Below are 25419 nucleotides of genomic sequence, written 5' to 3'. Positions count from 1 at the left end.
AAGCCTTCCTAAATGGCTCCCTAAGTGGCTAAGTGCCCCCCCCCCCACCGCTGTTGGTAAAATACAAGCAGGGGCAGGACAAGGCCCTTCACTGGCCATTAATTGACCACTTAAGGGTCACAATAGTTGGGGGTGGGGGGGGGCTGCTGGATGCCCACCACCTCCCATGCTGCGGGTAAAATGTTAGCGGCAGCGGGCACAGCACCCTATCCGATTTTACACCCACCTGCCTCCCAGGCAGCTCCCAGGGGGCCGTGTAAAATTCCAGCCCAGGAGTGGCAATGGGGTTAAGCATCAGGCCTGCCTAACATTTACACACAGCTATTCCAGAGGGAAAGCTCGAAGGTGCATGGAAAGGTAATTTAAGCCCATTGCCGTTTTTCAAGCATATGTTCCTCTTCTTGTAAATTGAATTGGGCTCAAAACTGTTCGAGGGGATTGACTAACCTGTCCCCGTTCAATGCAATGGAGCCAGCAAGACAACCACATGCTGCTTGCTCGATTGAAATACTGCTGAGTGCAGCCAGCCCTAATTGCCTCGTTCATTGGCTGGATGCATCAGCACGGGGGCCCAAAACCATAATTTCCTAGCACCACTTAAAGCTAGCCTGCACTGCATAAATCTCGCCTGCCCTGCATAAATCTAGCCTGCTCCTCTTGAAGTGGATGTGAATTGTGGCTGGAGCAAGTGCTGGCAGTCAAGCAGGAAAAGAATCAGACCTGTGGAACACTGAACAATGGTACAGCATGTGAGAGAGGGGCCCCCAAAGTTTTCAGATGCTGCGCTGGAGGCCTTGGTGGAGGAGGTGCAATGTCCTGCATCAACAGGGGACCAGGAGGCCCCCTCTACAGACACACGTTCAAAAAGCTGTGGAGCAGATAGCCACAGAGGTGAATACCAGAGATCAAGCCTCAAGGATCTGAATGCAGCTCACACGAGTTGTCAAAGACTGTGACTACTTCTTCAGATGCCAACCGCTGCCAACTGAACCACCAACCTCAAATCACCACAGCCCCATCACACACCCACCAACAATCTCTAACAATCAGCACTCCTACCTAACATTTATATTTTTCACTTCACCCTCACACACTGCACACCCACATCTCCCAGCTTGCACACGCAGCCAGCTATTCATTCACATCTGCCAAACACATTGCACAACGCTCACTGATAAACTTCCCTGTCTCTTGTGGGACGAAGTGGAGCAGATCCAGAGGCCACAGGAGCTAACCAGAGGGGGACCAATTAAGGCCTGCCCAGCATGACAAGCACCCGGAAGCACTGAGCGCTCCCTGTGTGGGCGGGGGGGGGGAGGAGGGAGAGTTGGGGTCTGCGCTCTTTCGTGTGCGTGCGCGAAAGAGCGCAGAAAACTCCCTGAGGTACGGAGCTGCCTCAGGGAGATTACTTTGCTTATGAAAAATTGAAACAAAGAAAAAAGAAATTATTCAGACATGTCCCCTTATGTGACAGTGTCACATGAGCTGGGATATGTCAATGAATTTTAATAAATTTTTTTATTGCATTTATAAACCCTCATCCCGCCCGTGGATGAGGTTCCATGAAAAATGCAAAGGCCGCCTGGGCTCTTCGCCTGCCCGCTGACCTTAAGGTTGGATGGGCAGCCCTGTTAATTATTTCAATTGCTATTTAAATGGCCTTAATAGGCCTTTGATAGTTCAGCAGGCGCGCAGCCGACTCCGGTGCACGCCCGCCGAACTGAAGATCGGAATGACGTGCGGTGACATCGGGACGCACGCCCGATGTCACTGCGCGTTATTTAACACGTCAGCGAGTGGGGCCCGCCCCCACACGCCGACCAGCAGATTCAGGCCCAAGTTGCAGATGGTATAAGCACGCACCTTTTATTTCTGCCCCCCTCCCCAACCCCCCCTGCCCCCCACCCACCACCACACCACAACCTGAACCTTGTGCTTTTCTCCTTTCGGATTCCCAAGAAGTACGATCTGCCAGGTGGTGGAGGAACTGCAAAAGAGTGATGATGATCAGCACCATCACTTGATCACAGCATCGTCACAGCCACCAGCTCTAATACTGACACTGCATCTATCCTACAGGATAGATTAAAGACACTGGGCACAAGTGGGCTATAGCAGGGCAGGGATCAAGGATGGCATAGTGACAGCATTCCAGAAGGCGAGGTCACACATGGATTCCACTGCAGAGACTCAGATGAGCACTTCATTGGGCAGCTTACAGGACACTGCTGATGGCCATGTACAAAAAAAAAAATGCTTGGTGCATTGGGAAGGCTTGCAGCCAATGTCAAGGAGCGTGCAAGAGTCCAGCATCAACTTATTTTGAGTCCATCTTTTCCACAGTGGAAGTGGTGGCCAATTCTGTTCATACAGTTGTGGACCCAAGCACGATGCAATATCTGGTGTCCACTGCCATAGCACCATTTGGAACCCCATCAGCAGTCCCCCAATGTCTGAGTGCTTCAGTGGAAGCTCAGGCTGTTGCCATGGCAAAGTCAGCTTGCTACCATGCCAGCGCGCGACAGGCTTGCAAGCCTTTCACAGTCCAGCAATCTGCCATCCAGCAGATTGTAAGGTTTGCTGACTTGCTGAATGGCTTCAAGGAGGGTGAACCTGCTGTCCTTGTGTAGGAAAATAGCATTCACCCTCCCACTGCCCTTGTCAGCCAGCCAACCCAAACTGCTGCCAGCCATGCTGAGATGCTGCAGTCCGCAGCTGGGCCTTTAAGGCCCAGAGCTGCTCGAGGTCATCCTCCAAGACCATCTGCAGTCTCCTCCAGTGAAAGTCAGCAACCTTTCGCCAGCCATGAATGAGCCACTGGAGCAGCAGTGTGTAAAAGCAGGAGCTCCCTGGAACTGCTGGCCTTATTAATGCTGGAGCCAGAACGTCTGCACCTTAGTCCTTCAAAAAATAATCATAGCAATAAAAGTCCTTTTAAAGGGAAGGAAATTCAGCTTCTGACCTACAGCCTCGAGAACAAGCCTAAAATGGCAATTATTTCTTGGCTTCAAACTTTAATGGAAAAGCACATTTCTATCTACAATTTGCCCTGTCTAATAATAAATTAAATTCTGGCCCAAGTTGATGTTTGTTTAGCAACAAGTAGACTTTGTAGCTTTAAAGGGAAAGCAAAATAATGCGTTGCCGTCTTTATAAAACCTAATTTAATGTGAACTATGGTAAAGGGTTGCACTAATGGTAAAAATGTCATTTTGACGTGAATGCATATGAATACAGTGTATCAAAGTAACATATTGGAATATAATGGAAGGAAATTTGAACAGCAAGTCCCATTCAGGAGTCTTTAATTTTTTTGGTGGGCTTTTGATTGGAAAATAACCGCCTCACCCAGTGACATGAAACATGCAGCCAACTCTGTACGATTCTGCGACAATCGTGTTGTTTCTTAAGTACAGTGACCAAGTGAAATGTAAACACTTCTTAAATGTCCTATGTAGTTGTTCCATGTTTCATTATGTCAGCCTGTTTTACTATTGATCCTCACCGTGCTTGATTGGTTAAGCCTAGGTGTGGACTCAGAGAAAAGTAAACAAAACTGTAGAAAGAATTGGAAGCTAGAAATGAAACATGGAGTAGACATTTTAAAACACTGAATGAGAGTAGTTACACATATAGAAAATAGCATAGCTCTGAGAGATATAACACCCTTTAGCAGTTTGTTTTCTGCATTCTCTCCATTAAGCTATCCATCTTAGAGAGCAGGTGCCTACAGTGCTTTGCTTTTGAGAGCTGAGTGTGTTACTTTTTTTTGTGCATTGGATCTGCCTTTTGATATTTTAAATGCAACTAAATGACACTGGAGTCAAAGCTGAACCTCAGGGTGCCACAGATTGATTCAGTTCTCAAAGGCTGAGGTGAAAGTTATTAGAAATTTAAGTGACTTGATTGCCAATAGACAAAGTCCCAAGTGTTTAAGCTCTAGTAATAAAACCAAAAAGTGCTGGAAATACTCAACAGGTCAGGCAGCATCTGTAGAGAGAGCAACAGAGTTAACATTTTAGGTCGATGACCTTCCATCAGAACCAGAATCCGATGGAAAGTGATTGACCTGAAATGTTAACTATGATTTGCTTTCCACTGGTGCTGCTTGACCTGCTGAATATTTCCAGCACTTTGGGTTTTTATTTCCTATTTTGCTCTTGTTTTGCTGAAGCTCTCGACTTTACTGAGTGTAAGTTTGACTCTTAACCGTCAGACTCTTAACCGTCAGGCATTCAATTCGAAGCCGTTTGATTCAGACTCCATGTGTACAGCTTCACAGAATAAACTCAATCTTGACATCTGCACAAGCAGAATTAACATGGCATTAACATCCAAATTTGAAGTAAAGCTGATTGAGTCGATGACATGTCAACTCCCTGGAATCAATCAGGTAGAGCATTTGCACTGGCGTGGTGTCATCCTGAAATACTGCTCTGGGGGTTAAATGAACAATCGTTATTTCTCTAGACTATGAACTTGAAGATATGGCCACTGACAACATAATGGCTGCTGCCCGATGTTCACTGGGCTCATGTGACCTTTTTTAATGAGTGCCGAGGCCCACTGCACACCCATTGTCAGACAGTCAGGCTGTCACATTATCAGCCCTGATATATTCTGTTAATGAACAATTAATTGGAGTTCAGAACAAGGTAGCAAGGGTAGGCCATTCAGCCTGCCCAGCCTGCTCCACCATTCAATTAGATCATGGCTGATCATCTGCCATAGCGCCACTTTCCCGCGCTATCCCCATATCCTTTGATGTCATGAGTAACCAGAAATCCATTGGTTTCTGTCTTGAACATGCTCAATGATTGAGCTTTCACAGCCCCCTGGGGTAAAGAATTCCAAAGATTCACCACCCTGTGGGTGAAGAAATTCCTCCTCATCTCAGCCTTAAATGGCCTACCTCTTATTCTGAGACTGTATCCCATTCACCAGCCAGGGGCAACATCCTATCGACATCTACCCTGTCACGCCCTGTAAGAATTTTGTAAGTTTCAATTAGATCACCTCTCACTCTTCGCAATTCAGGAGAACACAGGCCTGGTTTCCTCAATCTTGCTTCATAAGACAATCCCACCACTCCAGGGATTAGTCTGGTGAACCTCCATTGTACTCCATCTATGGCAAGTAAAGATCTGAAATGCTAACTTTGCCCATTCAAATTGTTCCATCAAACTATTGAGTCTAGCCAAAAGATCTTACTGAATTTTTGTTATGAGCCTGCACTAATAAATAATAAAAGAATATTTTTTTTCATGAGCAGAGAAGTCAAGATAAGAACTATGTAATGTCACAGGATGAGGCAGTCAATTTTAGGAATGGTTTTTTAATGGCACGAGGACGTTTTACCACTTAATACCTGTTTAGGTGGGTTACAGCCTCTGCTGTGGTAATGGGCAAAGGACTTTCAGGCAAACATTTTAAGTGTTGGTTCATTGATGTTGCTCAATGTAATTTGCTTATGTTCACCACAATAACCAAATGTACTATTTTACTAATCTTTAGGTGAATGGAAATGTTGAAGGAGTAAGAAAATGTAACGCTGCAAATACTTTCAATCTTGTTCTGCTTATATTTTGGCTGGACTGTGAAACTGCTACTGAATGACTCACAGGCAGTGGTGCACAGCAAAAAAAACTCCTCAGGGCACATGTAAGTGGACTTCATCTTATTACTCCAATATCTGTGTGGTTTCCAAAGTTTTATTACGGCATAAAGAGATAGATGGTCAGCCATGATCTGCCTGAATGGAAAACCAGGCTCAATGGGCTGAATGGCCTACTCCGGCTCCTATTTCCTATGTTCCTAGATCTATAATTTATGTGCAAATGAAGTTTTGATAAAGTAATAAAAAAGAACTTGCAAGCAGCTTTCACAACCTCAGGACATGTCAAGCACTTTACAGCCAATAAAATGCTTTTGAAGTATGATCACTGTTGTAATACAACTGTTGATGAGACATAAAAATTAAATACAGTTCTTTTTGAATGATAGCCTTATGCTTATGCTGCAGTCAGGAATATCGCCCATTTTCTGTAATTACTTCCTCCCCATCCTTTTATATAAAGCTTTGTGTGTCTTCAGTGACAAAAAGAGAAAGACTTGCCTTTATATACCACCTTTCCCAACCTCTGGACATCCCAAAGTACATCACAACCAATGAAATACTCTTGAAATGTAGTCACTGTTGTAACAAAGGAAACGCAACAGCCAATTTAAATACAGCAAGCTCCCATGTACATCCCCATTCTTTGTCAAATGATATTAAGGGGTATTTTACAGCTTTGAGAGAGCAGGCAGGACCACAGCTCAGCATCTCATGTGAAAGACAGCACCTCTGACAGTGCAGCACGCTCTCTGCACTTGTGTGTCAGCCTAGATTTTGTACTCAAGTCTCTGAAGTGGGCCTTGAGCTACAACTTTCTGGCTCAAAAGGGAGAATGCTACCATTGACCACAGTTTGTTATAATGTGCCTGTAAGAGATAGCAGCATGCTATTGCTTTAAGGGAATTGTGTCATGTGATCCAGCCTGAGTTTCACTTCAGCCTGGAGCAGGACACAGCAGACATAGGTCTGCAGCTCTGATGTCCTCAAGCTTTCTATCCACGCACATATGTGTTCACACATGCCTATAATTAATAAATGAACTCAGAACATGTTTGTACAATCTCCTATGAGTAATCATTATAACACAGAGGACAGTGGCACTTGCAAATTTAAGCTTCCATTAAGCTAAACTACTTACAGGTCGACAACAATTCATTTAATATAATTAGTAACCGATTAATAGTTAACTCAAGTAACAATATGAATGTATCATTGTTATTATAATCAGCCTTTGTAAACCTACAATTCACCTGTAATTTCTCTTCTATGCTAATATCGCAGATCCATTCCTTTGATAATATACTCAAAAGGAATTTTCTGCCAATGATTAGTCAGAACAACGTATTTAAATGACTTTTGCTTTCTTGTGATAAACTAAGAAGTCAATATGTTGTAGGATGAAACAGTAAAGCCCAAGGTGTCCTCTGATGTTGGGAAGCTCATTTCACCTCTGTGGATTTGCTGTTTGACATCGACATCCATTACAAGCCTGAGTAACTGATGAATGTAGCACTCTCTGAAATGCATTTCCGTGCCAGCTCATCTCCAGTCCTGATCTTCATCCCACCCTAATAAATAACTCGCTGCTTGTTCAGAATGTGAATTAGTAACTCTGTTTGAAAATCCCCATTCAGGAACACACCTTACACTGGGGCTTGAAGGTACACTGTTAGCTTCCCAGACAGGCAATGACCTCCCTTCAAGCGACTGTTGCAGCAAAGCCCAGTTTTCCCATAGACCCTTTTCAAATTCCTTCACTGCTTCGTTGTTCCATTAGAACATCCAAAGCTAAGCGATGGTGAGGAGATTTGATTGCCAGATAGATTAAGCATGCCAAGAATAGCAGCTCCGATTATCACACGCCCGGTTTGCATTTTCAATTAGATTTATAACATTATTGCTGAGTAGCAACAACCACATACACACACGCACACACACACACTGGGTTAGATGAGTCACAAATTGTAATTTAAAAGGAATAAGCATGCTAACGCTGTAATAATAATAATAATAATAATAATGGAATGATCCTGGAAATATTGTAACTGAGGAAGGAGGAAAGACATGCTAATTACAAGATTAGCTGAACAACAAGAAGAAAACAGCCAGCACCATGTCTACCATGAGTTACTCAGTCTAAAGATGTCCTTTGATTTTTCACCACAACTCAGCAATTTCAAGGCTTCATGGCCAGAACTCATATGTCTGAGAACCTTCAGATAAATGTTGAGAAACAGCAAATCAACTGTTTTTACTCAAGAGAGAAACACTTAAAGATAACCACAGCGCAGCAGTTGCTATATCGCACAGGTTTACTCCAACTTTAAACAACTGACCTTAAAAGCTTCACGCCTCCTAGAATTAACTGCCTAGTTCGGCAGCCCGAGGTTGCTCCATCTTGAATTGGCTTCAATCTGCCAACTAACCACTGAGATTTGAATGGAGTCAAGACTGTGCAAACACTATTTTGTGCCACAAACATGAAAAGTCATGTCTCCAGAAATGAAGTGCAAGTTTCAAGCACTGAGCATCTTTGTTTTCATACATGCCCTGCAACAAATACAGAAATACATCTTTTTAATACATTTTTACTGCCAGATTATCGATTATTGAAATGATTATTGTGTGGAACCTTGGGGCATGTTTATACTCCTCCAGCATTTAACAAAGAGGTTAATTTTACAGCAGATTCGTGGTATTCTGTGCTTGTACACTAGTATGCTGTGGTGCAAAGTGATGGACCTCAACTGTGCATCCAGAATTTCACACACAATGATACCTGGATCTTAACTGGGTTATCTCACAGGGGAAATGCTTCCTATACCAGGAGAAGCAGATAATGATTCAATCTGTGCCACTCTTCCATACCCAAGTGCTTGCTTATATAAATGGCAGAGTCCTGAGACAGTTCTCCTGCATGTTCCCTTGGGCAGCATATAATGTGTGGCACAGAACGTCCTAAGAGGGGAGGAAGAAGAAAAGATGTGAAACACATTTAGAAGTTGCAATCTTGATAGATTTTCTTTTTATCTTAATACAGAACTGAAATATCTGCAGCAAGTTATTTGGCACCTAGGCACTGTCCATGTGCCAAGTAGTGTCATGAAAGGTAAAACCTTCGACACTGTATTTATCTGAAGTGAGAAAATAGAGACACTTCTCAAAGACTTGAATGGGTCAACTGTCTATTTAATAGAAACATCAAAAATAAAACAAAAGATTATATTTCTGTCTTATTTAGCAGTTTAAGAATCTGAGACATTTCCTCTGTACAAAAAGTCTCATTATTGTAAACTACAACCTGTTCCAGTCACAGCTCCTTTTAGGGATTGGGCTGAGAATGGAAAGGAGCATTTCACCAGGCAGTAAAGGAAAATGAACAATTAAGGACAAACATGCTGTAAAGTGGATCACTGCACTGTTCTTTCACTTCTGAAACCCAGGGGTAAACTTTTGCTTGGGGACAGTAAACAGAAGCTGGGACTGTTCCCGGGTCCTGAAAGCACCCGAGGTGGGAGGGAAATGGTCACTCATTGGGATTTTGACGAGGCCACCCTCTTAAATGGGCTGGAGACAGGTTCCTTGAGCAATTAAGGGTGGCAGGCAGTCTGTCGAAACTGGAGGGCCAATTAGAGGCCTTCCGGCTTGAGGAAAACAGCAGGATGTAGAAGAGGCTAAGAAACTGAGAGGACATTTCAACATAAAGGCCCCCTCTCACAAATTTTTAATAAAACTTAATCAAAAAGTAAAATAAAAACAGGCAGGCCACCATTGTGGGGATTTGGGGTGGGGGGGGTGGGGGGGGAGTCGTGAGGTGGAGAATCCCTCTACAGGGCCTTTAGCTGCACCTACACCCAGGTAGGTAGGGAGTGCGTGTAGGCCTGCCAGAAGCGTTGGCCCTCTCCACCCTGCTCCGCCTGCCTGCCTCCAGACAGTTAAGCTGCCTTCATTCCATCAGGAAACAGGAGGAATATTCCAGCCTGCCTTCTGTAACTGCCCTTAACAAAACCCTTAATGAACTTCATTGGCTGCCCGCCTTGTGGGGGTGAGCAGCCCTGCCGTCCCAGAATCCACGTCAGCCTGAATAACCGACACCGGGAGTTGGGTCACGCTGGCCAGTGCTGGTATTATCAGCCTCCACCCGCCTCCACTCCTGACCTCGGCTGGGCCCAAAATCTCAACCATTAGATCCAAATCTAGCCCAGATTGATAGAACGGAAATTAAACTAAAGAAAACGCAATGAAAAATCCTTCCCTATGCATGGCGATGCAGGATTCTGTTCTGAGGTTGAAATGCATGTATGTTAGTTTAAAAAAAGCTCTCAGGAGCTACCCCTCCCATCAGGCACATTTGGACCCAGGATGTTTGACACTGACCCAAGATGTAAAAATAGGCTAATTTTTAGAGTTATAGAGTAATTTACAGCACAGAAAGAGGCCATTCGGTCCATTGCATCTATGTTATAAGATCATAAGAAATAGGAGCAGGAGTAGGCCATTCAGCCCCTCGAGCCTGCTCCACTATTCAATATGATCATGGCTGATCTGCTTGTGTTTCGAATTCCACATTTCCATCTACCCCCGATAACCTTGGATTCCCTTGCCTGACAAGAATCTATCTGCCTCCACCTTAAAAATATTCAATGACCCCGCCTCCACCACCTTCTGAGGCAAAGGGTTCCAAAGTCACGTAACCCTCTGAGAGAAAAAAATTCTCCTCATCTCTGTCCTAAAGGGGCGACCCCTAATTTTAAAACAGTGCCCTCTAGTTCTGGACTCACCCACAAGAGGAAACATCTTTTCCACGTCCACCTTGCCAATACCATTCGGGATCTTCTACACTTCAATCAATTCACCCCTCAATCTTCTAAGCTCCAGTAGAAGCAAGCCCGGTCTCTCCAACCTTTCCTCGTAAGACAACCCGCTCATCCCAGGTATCAGATGCCAGCTCTCCATGGAGCAATCCAGTCAGTCCCAATCCCCTGTTCGATCCCTATGGCTCTTCAAGTTGTTTTCCTTCGAGTGCCCATTCAACTTCCTTTTGAAATCGTTGATTTTTTTCCGCTTCCACTACCCTCGTGGGCAGCGAGTCCCAGGGGCAGAATTTTGAGTTTGACGTGCGGGGGGCAGGCCCCACATGTCAGCGTGTAAAATGACACACGGTGACGTCGGGCGAGCGTCCCAACGTCACCGCGCGCCTTCGCGATATTTCGCTGGGCGGGCGCGCATTGAAGTTCAACGCGCGCCCGCCATTAATTAACGGGCTAGTTAAGGCCCTTAAATCATCAATCGATGCCAATTTTCAGGCGCCCGTGCGATCTTCGGCTTGGCGCACGGGCGCAACGGACAAGCGGATAAGAGACTCATCCACGGGTGGGATAAGAGGGCTCAGTGGGGTTGTCAATCTGGTCTGTGAAGTATTTATTGCAGCAAGTATTTTAAACTTGCCTGTGTGATCTGTAACAGTTCAGGACAAATTCCAGCAGTTTTCTGTGTACTTTGAACCTTCAGGTCAGCACTCTGCAGCCAGGAATATTTAGCGGGCCTACAGCTTTCCGGAGGCCTCCCTTTAGCCTGGGTACGGGTTCTGACATATCCACTGGAGGCAGCTCCTCTGAGGAGGAAGGGAGGGATAGAATAAGGAGGAGGCCAGGAGTGCACAATCAGCCTCCGGGGGAGCCACCTTTGGGAGTGCAGGCACAAGGGGCGCAGGGCCAAGAGGTTGTCCAAGGTGGAAGGGGCCGCAGAAGACGCCACTATCCTGCTGCCAGGGTATACAGGCGGCGAAGCAGCTACCTCAATATGACTGATGTGTAGTGCCGAAGGAGGCTCCGACTGACAATGGAGACAGTCACCTACATCTGTCAGATGATTGGCCCTGAGATCTCTCCTAACTGTGTAGGCGGACACCCCATGCCAGCGGCTCTGAAGGTCACAGTTGCCCTCAACTTCTATGCCTCTGGCTCCTTCCAGAGCTCGGTGGGTGATCTTTGCGGTGTCTCCCAATCAGCTGTCCACACTTGTGTCAAGCAGGTTACAGACGCTCTGTTCAGACGTGCATTGACCTTCATCCACTTCTGCTGGGACCAGGCAAGCCAGAGACAGCGAGCCAGAGGCTTCGCGGCATTGCTGGCTTCCCCCGTGTCCAGGGTGCAATAGACTGTACACACGTGGCCATCAAGGCGCCAGCAGGTGAGCCCGGTGCCTTTGTCAACAGGAAGGGCTTCCACTCCATGAACGTGCAGATTGTGTATGACCACAGGATGCTGATCCTACAAGTCTGTGCAAGGTACCCAGGCAGCTCCCAAGATGCCTACATCCTCAGACACTCCCAGGTGCCAGGGCTCTTCAGTGCTCCAGCCCGGCTGGATGGATAGCTGCTGGTGACAATGGCTCTCCCCTCAGAAGCCTCTCCGCCATCCAAGCACAGAAGCTGAGCAGCGGTACAATAGGAGCCACGGCTCCACAAGGGCTGTGGTGGAGAGAGCCATCGGTCTTCTCAAGATGCACTTCCGATGCCTGGACCGCTCAGGGGGCGCACTCCAGTACCCCCCAGATCGTGTCTTGGTGATAGTGGTTGCATGCTGTGCTCTCCACAATCTTGTGCTGGAAAGGGGGGGCGCAGTGGACAATGAAGGCGTCGATGCAGTAGATGCGGCTGCACACGATGAGTCCAGCACTGATTCTGAGGATGAGGAGACACAGGGGAATGATGAGGGGCTAAACGCTGACCCGGGATGACACCAAGGAGGTAGGGACACCCAGGATACTTTAATCCAACAAACCTTCAGCTAGCTCCACACAAATGGGACAGCAGGACAAGCCTTGCCTGGCACTTCCATAGTCGGCACTTAAGTGCCACATCTGCCACTTCATCAGCTGCAACTAAGGGCTTTGGACATAATCCTTAATGTCCACTCAAACACTCATGACATGTATGTAAAACATACAAATGCAGAACAAAGGAGCCACCCTCAGCCATGGTAACACATCTGGTTTTAATTTTCACCATCATAAGGTCGCACAAAGTGAAAGCAAAACGTTTCTCAACCATAAACAAAAAATAATTCCCTAATCTAGGGCCAACACAAAAGCACCAGTGAGAAACCCGCGGTGTGCCTAAGGTGCCTTATGCTTGTGTTTATGGGTGCCATGTCTTGGTGCCGCCCCATCACTCGGAGTGGCATCTGAGACAGCCTGCTGACTCCGCTGTCCTGTTGGCCTCGATGACATTGGCAGCCGTCCTCTGGTCCACAGCTGGCATTTCCCCTGTGGTCACAGTCTCACCCGATGAAGCGGTCACTGGGAGAGGGGCGAAGCAGCTGTTGCTCTCATCCGGAGCGCCGTGAGAGGAGCCCGCAGATACAACAGGCAGCTGCTCCACCGATGTAAGGTCATCCCGGACCCTCCTGCTCACCATCGATGGATGGGCAACCAGCTGGGAAGCATCTCCCACATTGGCAATGACCAGCTGTGGCCACTGGCGCTGTGAGGGCTTGCAGATCTGAGCGTAACCCCAGGAGAAGCTGCTTGTTCCCCTGGAAGCCCCTCCCCACGAGAGTCGCCACTCTCTCTAAGGAGGAAGCAAGACGCTCTACCATGAGGCTCATTGCATCACTGATGCTCCGCGTGGACTCCTCCATCACGGACACTAAGCGAAGCATCGTCTCATGTATCACTCCCAGATGCTCCCGCACACCCGGCCGCATTTCCTGCAGCTGCTGCATTGTGGATGACTCCAGAGGCACATCATTACGCACTGACTCAGCATGTGCCTGGTTCCCTGCAGTCCTCCGGCTGCTGGCACCATCGGCACTCTCTGTCTCTGCCAGCTCCTCCAGCGATTGTGAAGTGCCCTCTCCACTGTGCCCCGGGGCACTAGCCGATGTTCCAAAGCCCACCGAGGTGCTGGTATCTGTGCTGGTTCCTGCCTCACAGAAATGGTGTGACGCAGGTGACAGTTGAGGGCCCTCAGGTGTGAGTGGGGGCATCTGCAATTGCTCCTGGCGGACAGGCTCTGATGATGCTGAAATTAACAACAAGGACAGTGGATCAGTTAGCGTGCACACAGTGACACACTTCATCCCTTTCCCCCGGCTCATTATGCGCTCAACCTTCCAGAACCTATAGAGATGAATATTGGTGGGGTGGCAAATAGTCAGGAGGAGATCCTAACATTACAGGCGGATACAGACGGGCTGGTTAGATGGCCTAAGGAATGCCAAATGGAATGTTACGTGGATAAGTGTGAGGTGATGCACTTGGGCAGGAGAAACAAGGTACGGGAATACACGAGGAATGGTAGGGCCGTGGAAAGTAAGGAGGATCAGAGGGACCTTGCTGGGCATATCGACAGGCCCGTTAAGGTAGCGGGACAGGTACATAAGGCGTTTAAGAGGGTAAATGCCATACTTGCCTTTATTAGCCAAGGAATAGAATATAGAAACAGGGAAGTCATGTTGCAAGTGCAGAAAACACTGCCTAGGCCACAGCTATAGTTCTGTGTGCAGTTGTGAAAGGCACTTCATGGGAGGGATATGATTGGAGTGGAGAGAGTGCAGAGGTCGCTGACCAGGATGCTGGCCGGGCTGGAGAGTTTGACTTATGAGGAGACATAGCATAGACTGGGGTTATTTCCCCTGGAGCAGAGGAGGCTGAGGGGTGACATTATTGAGCTTTATAACATTATGAGGGACATAGATAGGGTTGACAGAAAGGAACGTTTCCCCTTAGCAGAGGGATGAGTAACCTGGTGGCATTGATTTAAGGTAAGGGGCATGAGGTTGACAGGTGAGGTGATGAGGAACTTTTGCACACAGTAATGTGGGACACACTGGTTGAAAGGGTGGTGGACGCAGAAACCCTCCTAACATGTAATAAGTATTTGGATGTGCAGTTGCGATGCCGTGGCATACAAGGCCATGGGGATAGTGGTGGGAATTGGGATAAGGCGACTTTGGAAGGTGGTTGACACGCGCATCTTCGAAGGGCTGAGGGACCTTTGTCTACGATCCACACCTCTGACTCTATCAGTCTGTGAATAAGCAATGTTGCAACAATAACGATTCAAACAACCATCAGTGCTATAGATGGTGGGAAGACAGAGCGGATGTCACTGTGGACCTTAAATACCTGGCCCTTCCACCCCAGCCTCACCAACACTTGTGGATCTGGGCGCATGGCACCTCTCAAGCTCCAGGGCCTCCTGCTCGAATCGGCTCAAAATCTTGAGCTGGGCCTGGTTACCTCCAGTCCGCGAACACTCACATGCATTGTGAGCATTCTTCTCCTGAAAAACAGAGAAGACCATTCATTATAGCTAATCGCACATGGACTCTGCACACACACGCCGAACCCCAACCACAGTGGCCCATATCAGGCCTCCAGTGCCTCCTCTCCCCGCTACTGCTGATCAGTCACACAAAGATAGGACGCCTGCTCCCAACCCCCCACAACCTTGGACACATTCTGTGTCCATCACTTTAGGGAACACATGGTCTTAGCTCCCATAGCAAGGAGCTGCAACTAGGTGCGGCATCGAGGGCAGCAGATGGCTCTTGGCCACAAGACCTTGAGGCTCCCCTTCCACAATCTCATCACCATGAATAGGACATGTGCTGGAGTTCTGAGTATGGGCCTAGCTGCATCTCCTGCAGGTTTCCCCAGACTAGTCAGGTGAGACTAAGAGCAACACATGGTGCGGGGGGAACTCATCTCCTCATGAAACACTCAGGCTGACGTAAGCATGGGCACTATCTGCTTCCCCACCCAGCGTACGAGAAATGCCCAACATGATTTAATGCAGTCAAGACAGTAAGACTTGGGGGGAGCCCTCAAAGGCTAAGGCTACCTGTTGGGTTAAATGCCCAACGCCAACATGGTACTCACCCTGCCAGAGCGCAACAAATCGTTGAAGCGCTCATGGCACTGGATCCAGGTGCACCGCACCACATCGCGGGAGCTCACCACCTCCACCACCTCCTCCCGGGCACGCTTCGTCATTTTGGGGGGCCCCCCTCTTCCCATCCTGGGGGACCAGAACCTCCCGCCGTGCTGCCACCTCCTCGAGGAGGGCAGCAAGGCAATTATCAGAAAAGCGAGGGGCACATTGGCCCCCCGCTGGCCTACCCTGCAGCCTGTCCTGCTCCTGTGGCAGACCCTGCAGCCTGTCCTGCTCCTGTGGCAGACCCTGCAGCCTGCCCTGCTCCTCTGCCCTTCCCTCCAGAGTGCCCTGCTGAGCAGACCCCCTGTGGTTGGATCTCCAGGTGGCCATTGTGAGCAGCCTACAGGAGGCTGCCAGGCCTTCTTTTAAACAGACTGCCGGGTCACCATTGAACCTGGTGGTCTGTGCACGCCCGCCGCAGCCTGCACACTCCTGCTATCCACGGGGGTCGGAAATGTGCTGGGCGGGCCTTAATTGGCCCGACCGCGCAAAATGGCGATGCGGCCCCGATTGCAGGAGCCGATTGTGCCCGCGCCCGCCTGCACCTGCTCCTACTCCGCCCGCCAAATGGAAAACTTTGGCCCAGGCCATTACCACTCACTGAGCAAAAAAGTTCTACCTCACATTCCCACTGCATCTCTTGCCCAAAACCTTAAACCTGTGTCCCCCGAGCCTTGGTACCATAAGGTAATGGGAAGAGCTTTTCCTTGTCTACCTTTTCCAAACCTGTCACAAGCTTGTACACTTCTTGTACACACCAATACACATAGCACACAGAGCAAATCACCTCCACGTGGTTTCTTACTAAATTCCTTTTTTTTTGAGAAGGAAGTAAATATTCAATTTAATTTGTATTTTTCTATTAAATTAATGCTGTAAAAATTTTAAAAAAGGAATGGTATATAATCATGTGACTATATCACTCAACCATTTTAAAGCATCTTATGGCTACTAACGTTGACAATGTCGGATGTCAGCTACTGATCGCATACCGAGGAGATTTCTGTGAACGCTCTGTGAGTGCAGTTAGATGCTCGCTGTGGCTCAGCTTGTAGACTATCACCAGTCAGAGAGCCAACAGCAACCTCAGCAAAGGTGAGAGAGGTGGGTTCTGTCAGGGTGGCTTCAGGGCTGGGGGGCCTCAAAACGGAGCTGCCCTCAGAGGAGAATTTTTAATTTAATATTCTAGATGGCTGAGGGTGAAGGCCCTATGGGAAGGAGGGGAAATCCCTCAGCCTGGAGCATCAGAGCCACGGTGGGGGTGCCTTTCCATCCAGCGGCCTCCTCTTTGGGGCATGGAGCCTCCAGCTCCTATGGCCCCTTGGATTGGCACAGTGATGCCAGCAGCCCTGAAAAATCACCTTAATAGGCTACCAAATTGGCTGTGTGGCAGTCAGCCGATGCAGCTCCCCAGCCTATTGCCAGGAAACTTGGCAGTGGGAATGTGTCGGGGAGCCATTCCAACATGGCTCCCTGCTACCTTAATGCCCTTGTAAGTCAGGAGAGATGTGGGATGAAAATTAAGGTGTGATGTAAGAAAGAGAATTAGACAGGAGGATATTGTCGTCGTCAATTGATTCATCCCAACACTGGCCATGAGCTCGGCAATTGCCATTTCAATAACTGGCCACAGCACTCTCTCCCATGTTGTCCCATTCTTCCCCATTTCCCAGGTCAGACTCACTTTCCTGCACGGCCTGCTCCAGACAGAATGCACCAAAGACGTCCAGGCTAGGTTTAAGCAGTGCCGAGTTGCCGTGAGTGGTGTTAGGAAAATATGATTTGGGGCTCGTGCTGATGCAGTCAATGAACAGTGTGGTTATCAATGACTGCATGCAGCAGGAATTCTAATCAGCAGGCAGCACACACTTGGCATGCTGCCTGTATTTCAATCAACGGGCACAGGTTAATTGACACCACGATTCCCGTGCCCATTTTCAGGCTGTCCAAATTAGCCATCTCTGCACCCAGAGTAATGTATTCAGGGAAATAAGGCCGTCTTCTCCTTTGCTCATACAGTCTCCTGAAGGAAAATGGTTTTTGAACCATTTTGAAAAGAAATTATGTTTCCTTATTTTTTTAGGCTTTAAAAGTTCTTTGGAAATACTTAGGAGAAAACATTTGTGTGTCAGCCTGGCTCAGTTGGTAGCACACTCACCTGTGAATCATAAGGTTCTGGGTACAAGTCTCACTCTGGGGCTTGAGTGCAAAAATCAAGGCTGATGCTCCAGTGCAGTACTGAGGGAGTGCTGCACTGTTAGAAGTACCTTCTTTTGGATAAGGCATTAAACTAAGACCTCATCTGCCTGCATAGGTGGACGCAAAAGATGCCATGGCACTATTTTGATGAGGAGCAGGAGAGTTATTTGCAGTGATAAAAACAAAAAGCTACATCCCACCTACATCCGTGATTCCTCTGACACCTTACGTCACATCAACAATTTCCAGTTCCCTGGCCCCAACCGCTTCCTCTTCACCATGGACGTCCAATCCCTCTACACCTCCATCCCCCACCAGGATGGTCTGAGGGCCCTTAGCTTCTTCCTTGAACAGAGGCCCAAACAATCCCCATCCACCACTACTCTCCTCCGTCTGGCTGAACTTGTTCTCACACTGAACAATTTCTCCTTTAACTCCTCTCACTTCCTCCAAATTAAAGGTGTGGCTATGGGTACCCGCATGGGCCCCAACTATGCCTGTCTCTTTATGGGGTATGTGGAACATTCCTTGTTCCAGTCCTACTCCGGCCCTCTCCCACAACTTTTTCTCCATTACATCGATGATTACTTCGGTGCTGCTTCATGCTCTCGTCGGGACCTGGAAAAATTTATTAGTTTTGCTTCCAGTCAACACCCCTCCATCATTTTCACATGGTCCATCTCTGACACTTCTCTTCCCTTCCTTGACCTCTCTGTCTCAATTTCTGATGATAGACTGTCCACCAATATCCATTACAAGCCTACCGACTCCCACAGCTACCTCGACTACAGCTCCTCACACCCCGCTTCCTGTAAGGACTCCATCCCATTCTCTCGTTCCTTCACCTCCGTCGCATCTGTTCTGATGACGCTACCTTCAAAAACAGCTCCTCTGACATGTCCTCCTTCTTCCTTAACCGAGGTTTTCCACCCACGGTCGTTGACAGGGCCCTCAACCGTGTCCGGCCCATATCCCGCGCATCCGCCCTCACGCCTTCTCCTCCCTCCCAGAAACATGATAGGGTCCCCCTTGTCCTCACTTATCACCCCACCAGCCTCCGCATTCAAAGGATCATCCTCCTCCATTTCCGCCAACTCCAACATGATGCCACCACCAAACACATCTTCCCTTCACCCCCCCTGGTGGCATTCCATAGGGATCGTTCCCTCCGGGACACCCTGGTCCACTCCTCCATCACCCCCTACTCCTCAACCCCCACCTATGGCACCTCCCCATGCCCACACAGAAGATGCAACACCTGCCCCTTCACTTCCTCTCTCCTCACCATCCAAGGGCCCAGACACTCCTTTCAAGTGAAGCAGCATTTCACTTGCATTTCCCCTAACTTAGTCTACTGCATTCGTTGCTCCCAATGCGGTCTCCTCTACATTGGAGAGACCAAACGCAAACTGGGCGACCGCTTTGCAGAACACCTGCGGTCTGTCTGCAAGAAAGACCCAAACCTCCCTGTCGTTTCCCTGCCATTTTAACACTCCACCCTGTTCTCTTGCCCACATGTCTGTCCTTGGCTTGCTGCATTGTTCCAGTGAAGCCCAACGCAAACTGGAGGAACAGCACCTCATCTTCCGACTAGGCACTTTACAGCCTTCCAGGCTGAATATTGAATTCAACAACTTTAGACCTTAAACTCCCCCTCCCCCCATCCCCACCCCGTTTCTTCCCCCTCCCTTTTTTTTTCTCAATAATTTATATAGATTCTTCTTTTCCCACCTATTTCCATTGTTTTTAAATCCACAACTAACACTTTGTTAGTCTTTCCACCCCACCCCCACTAGAGCTGTACCTTGAGTATCCTGCCATCCATTCTTAATTAGCACTTTTCTTAGATAACATCACCACCTTCAACACCTCTTTGATCCTTTTGTCTGTGACATCCTTTGATTATCTGCTCCTATCACTGCTTGCTTGTCCCCACAACCACCCCACCCGCAACTTCTCTCTCCCCCCGCCCCCCACCTTAGACCAGCTTATATTTCACCTCTCTCCTAACTATACTTCAGTTCTGCTGAAGGGTCATGAGGACTCGAAACGTCAACTGTTTTCTTCTCCACCAATGCTGCCAGATCTGCTGAGTTTTTCCAGGTAATTCTGTTTTTGTTTTAGTTATTTGCAGAGTCCTGGCCAGTATTTATTCCTCAATCAACACCACAAAAACAAATTATCTAGTCTAGTCAAACAGTTATCACATTGCTGTTTGTGGGAGCTTGCTGTGCGCAACTTGGTTGCATTGTTTCTGAAATTACAACAGGGACTGAACTTTAAAAGTACTTCATTGGCTGTAAAACACTGAGACATCTGGGTGTAAAGTGCTATATAAATGCAAGACACACTTTACTATTTCAGCTTTGCATCTTCCCTTTCTGTTTAACACACACTCACATACACACATACGCGTGAAAGTGCATAGAAACATATGCTCATCTACGAGAAATATAAGCTATACAATTGTTAACACTCAAACTACATCAGTGCAAAAGGCTGAACAAGATTGTACAGTTTGCATGGAAGCTACAGAGAGCAGAGAGACCCAGTATTCCCTAGCTATTGTCAAGTTGGCTAAATTCAGCTAAGGTGATTGCTCCCATTCGCTTCAGCACCCCGGGTTAGGTGGGGGAAAATCAGCCTGTCACTTAATTGTGATAATTACCTACCTGCAAGTATGGTGTGGATGTTAGGTAACTGTGCTCAGTTAAATAAACCGCAGATATTCAGTGACAGCGTTTGCAGATGAATAATACTGACTTCAATGAGAGACTCGAGGACTACAGCAAGTGAAAACTGCTGAGAGAAATTTAGAATGCCCTCAAGCCTTCATTGTGTACTAGCTATATCAGAAACATTCTTTGTATGGCATCCAAAATCAGTGGAAGCTTTCCTGTGCAATGATGCAGTTAATTAAGTATTACTAAATGTAGTTGGTTTCTCTGTGGAAATGTATAACACAGTATTAACAACATTTGTTGAGATGTATAAAAATTCTAGTGCAGAGTCAAATAATTTGCCTTTGCATCTGTTTTGCAAACACTAATAACATTGCTGGGGACGGAGATGTGATAAAAGATGATGAGTTTGTCATGGTTATGATGACATGCAATAAAGCATTCTGTGCAACATCCAGAATAACACCTACCTCCACCACGATACACTTAAGGATCAAATAGCCCAGTGCCAATCTTTTAACTTCATGCATAAAGTGTGCTCAGCGACCATAGGGCAGGTTTTCTGTTTTACTTCCTCATCCCAATTCTCTGGTCAACACAATAAATTTGATAACAGGCCATCTTTTATGCAGGGGAGAGCTGCTGTCTCGCGAAGGTGGGCCTGACCTTATCAGAAGATCTTCAAAAATTCAGATCGGAGTAAGCCTCAGACTTCACACAGTCACATAGTGAGATGAGAATTCTAGCACCCTTAAATAATTACAACATCTAGAGTCTGGCCACTTGAAAACAGTTTTAAATACTTTATTATTGATAGTAGCATAGCATGAGGTCAATATGCTCTACTGGTCTGTAGATATGCATATATCATACAAATATGTGAATGATGACAGCCAGGAAAAGACCTCCTAGTATTTTCCAGTATGCACTGCACAACTGTACATCACAATACAAGCACACCCTGCCACTCCCCAAAAACCATGTGGTCTCTTGAGAGATGCAAAAAGAAACCAGCCCAGGCCAATTTGACAAAGAAAATTCAGGGCAATTCCTCCCCCACTCCCTTAGGCGATTGAAACTAGTTCAGATGATTACTCTGACCCTGATAATTCTATGCTGTACCTTTTGAGCAAGGTAATCGCCACCTCAGCTATAACTAGATCAAGCTCTCACTTGAAGGAATATCTTTGGCATCCTTGTCTGTTACTAGAATTAATATTCTCCTAAAATTATATGACAGCAAGAATAATTAAGTAGGCCAAGAAAGCTTTGGTAATTTGGTTTTGTGTGGAGACATTGTAGTTTCACATGCGATTAGGCAGGTGGAAGTTCCCATAAGGTATATGGGTCCCATTAGAATTTTAACTGACCCCTGAATGGGGTGGCTAGCCCACTAAATAAACCTGTCAGGAAGTAATCTTACCACTAAGAAAAGTTTAAGCATAAACATTGCTTAGTGAGCTCTGGAGGAGTAGGGGTGCTTCTTCACACACCACAAGGGAAGTCCTGATTATCTGCTGGGCCAGGCAAGCTCCCCTTTGTCCAGCCACGAGATTCTGTGTTCTACCCATTTCCCTTGGACCAACCTTTCTTGTGATGTCAGCATCTTATGATGAGCTCCAGGCCACTGGGTTTTCACATAAGAAATAGGAGCTGGACTGGACAATCTGGGCCTTCGAGCCTCCTCTGCCATTCAATAAGATCATGGCTGATCTCCTACCTTAACTCCACTTTCCTGCGCTAGCCACATATCCCTTCATTCTCTTAGTATCCAAAAATGTATTGACCCCGGTCTTGATTATGCACAAAATCGGAGCTCTCACTGCTCTCTGGAGTAGAGACTAGCAAAGATTCATAACCCTCTGCATGGAGGAATTTCTCCTCATCTCAGTCTTAAATAGCTGACCCCTTATTTTGGGCTGTGACCCCATGTTCTAGCTTCCTCAGCCTGGGAAAACATTTTCTTTTCATCCATCCTGCCAAGCCCCTTAAGAGTTTGATATGTTTTAATTAAATCACCTCCCAATCTTCTCCATGGAATATATTCCAGCTGGTACTTTCTGCTGAAAATCTGTTCGCAGCTGACCATGGTGAGATTCACATGAGGCTCAGGCTTTCAACTTCTGCAAAATAAGCAGAAAAATGCTTGAAATGCTCAGCAGCTTAGCCAGCATCTGTGCAGTGAGAAACAGAGTTAACGTTTCAGACTGGTGACCTTGCATCAGAATTGGAAAATGTTATAAATGTGTCAGGTTTTAGCAAGTGCAGAGGCTGGGAAAGAGGGCGGGGTGGGGGGAGTTGAAGGGGGGCGGGAGATAGAACAAAAGGGAAGGTCTTTGAAGGGGATGGGAATGATTAAATGAAGAGCAGGAATATTACCAGTATCTGCTGCAGAAAAAAAATGGGAGCATTGGCTATGATCTGAAATTGTTGAACTCCACGTTGTGTTCGGGAGGTTCTAAAGTGCCTAGTCACAGTTAAAATCTGACGGTCCCCCAACTCCAACTAAGATTACTGTCCACTCCTGCCAGCTTCTCACCAGCGCTATGTCTTGTGCTCTTCTAAGCGGGCTGTGGTTGCTGACAGTAACAATATTTGAGCCATGGTAAAAACAAACTTTGTGGTTGGAGTTCTCACAATAAATCCCATTGGAAAGACATCAGTATTATTTGCAAGATGCATTTAAGATTGCAACAACCCTGGGGTATTCAGTCGATGTGAAGGTACAAGAAACAAAATGCTTGTGGGACTATAAATTGTCCACGTCAACAGTGTCCTTGGACTATTTTTGCTACAAATTATTTTTGGGAATTGCGTACAGGTCCAGGAAGCAGTATTCAGCAAGTACACTTAAAAATTGCTTTCCTTATGGGACTGGTGGGAACAATCACTGAAGTTTGAGACAGCAATCCTGTGGACTGCAAGGTTTAAAACCAACTGTTTTATAATTAACAATCCTGATCAAGAGTTTTCCCCTTTGCTTGAATTGTAGATTGTAAAACCAAAAGGCTATACATTATAGAAGGAAAGGAAGACATAGGTTGCAAATGGTGATTTTGGCACCAGAGTGCTGATGGCCATCAGGTACCAGTCTCACGTGTTAAAGGGTGCCTGTGAAGTGTGAATGTGCACAGTAAACTCAACCAAGAATGTCCTGAAGTTTGCAAGAGTTGTGGTCTTGGCTTTAGACTGGGGATGACTATAGATGTAGGATGCTCAGATCACTTGCAGGAGTAACTTACCCTTTTACTAGACCCTGAAACAGAAAGGTGCAGATCAGCAGGATGGAAGATCTTGTAGTTTCTTCAGATTTACCAAAGAGACCTTTTTCTGCTCATCTAAAGGATCCCTTTGGGTGAACTGTACACTTAATTTTGAAACCATTGGAAATTTTTCATTGTGAAATGGGGAAGGATAGTCTCAATGTTTTGGAGAGTTTTTAATCTAATCCCTCTATCCCATCCTTTGCATTGTTTTGGTCTTGAAATCAGAATCAGACCCTAACGTGCCTATTCCCAACATAAATTATTGATGCTAGGCACAAATAGATTCAAAGGAACTTCTACCCCATTGTGTGTAGATTAGGACAAGAGTATCAGGGTGCAGTGGTTTTGCTTCACATTAACACTGCAGTTACAATGTCAATGCAGCCTGAGTGCAGAGTCAGGGTCTCAGCTGGCTCAAGAATGCAGGAGGTTCAAGATGCAGGTCCAGCCTTTTTAAGTGTAATGTTGATGTGAAAACCAGAATGCTTACACCAACGAAAAACTTGCAAGGGGTCATTTTAAAAATTGCTTGATTGCAAATGTGCTCCTGGTACAAACCCTAGTCTAACTAGAGTTTTCATCTTCCATGATTTTCATTAAAATTAATAGTCAGCAAATGTTTCTCTAGTTGTTCTTCTTCATTCAAATAGAAAACAACAATATGCAAACAACATGCTAATACACCCAAAATTAATCCTGGAATAAAAAGAATGTATTTTATTTCGTTAGAGGCCCTTTTATAATTTTCCTCACATCTCACGTCCATGACTTTTCAAATGTGTTTGTAGAAATTCAAAACCAATCTATCAAGTATATGGAAGACGCCTTATTTAAAGACATTTTAGTGCAAAAACGTTGCTGATATTATAGAGTCAGCCGTTAATACATTCAAATAATATTCCTGCATCTGTAGGAATGAAATCGATAAATTGGTGCTATGGGGAATATGACATTAAAGCGTTGTACTTATATGTTAATATTCAAATAAAATCTTCTAGGTTGTTATCCCAGTTGTAATGATATGCTAAATCAAAAGATGTATTTTCTTCTTATTTTCCAGCTTATATAAGAAATATCATGTCTGGGAGCTCGGTATATAATGAATATTCCAGGACCTGGTTATGTCATCACAGCTGATGTAGCAAAACTTGTCATTCAAATTATTGGTAAGCCTCTTGTTATCTCAGTGCTCCTCTGAGTCAGCTTAATTCACGTCCATGAAGAGGAATGTTACTGTTCTGAAGATGCGTTTGTACTTGTTTCCTTTTTATTGAATTAGCTATAATGAAACTTTATGCAGTGACTTCAGCCTAAGCTGATGACTAATGGGAAAATTGAAATCAGCAAAGAATAAAAATCGAGTTGTGATGTTAAAGTGCACATCTGACCCACTGTTCTATTCCAGAAAGCCAGTTGGTAAAGGATAGAACTGGAGCCAATCTTTATATATTTTTAGAAGCATTTATTTACAGTTTCACATCACAAGCATACACCTCCTAACCCAACAATCATAGTTTCACAATGCAATAAACACAATTAATATATGACTAACACCCACCTGTATCGCACTCAATGGGTTAGGTTAAAATCATCCTTCTTCTCTTTACATAAGCTAATGATATCCAGTTATTGTGGTCTGGAATGCACTGCCTGAAAGGGTGGTGGAAGAATATTTAATAGCGCTTTACAAAAGGAAATTGGATAAATATTTAA

General features: G+C 46.2%; 1 protein-coding gene across 6 annotated transcripts in view; it reads left to right on the top strand.

Annotated features, from left to right (window-relative positions):
* Window positions 1-25419, top strand: part of chrm3b (cholinergic receptor, muscarinic 3b) — a 1038143-nt gene that overhangs the window by 901194 nt on the left and 111530 nt on the right. For 5 of the 6 annotated variants that reach the window (XM_078557272.1, XM_078557271.1, XM_078557268.1 and 2 more), the window contains 2 exons: window positions 5515-5661; window positions 24767-24872. The gene's annotated coding sequence lies outside the window, so the exon portion shown is untranslated. The remainder of the gene's footprint in view (window positions 1-5514; window positions 5662-24766; window positions 24873-25419) is intronic. The other variant, XM_078557275.1, reaches the window with a different exon arrangement.

Source organism: Cetorhinus maximus, chromosome 14 (genome assembly GCF_964194155.1).
Source record: "Cetorhinus maximus chromosome 14, sCetMax3.hap1.1, whole genome shotgun sequence".
Classification (NCBI taxonomy): domain Eukaryota; kingdom Metazoa; phylum Chordata; class Chondrichthyes; order Lamniformes; family Cetorhinidae; genus Cetorhinus; species Cetorhinus maximus.
The sequence above is the reverse complement of the archived record's forward strand: the minus strand, read 5'-3'. Positions and strand labels throughout refer to the sequence as shown.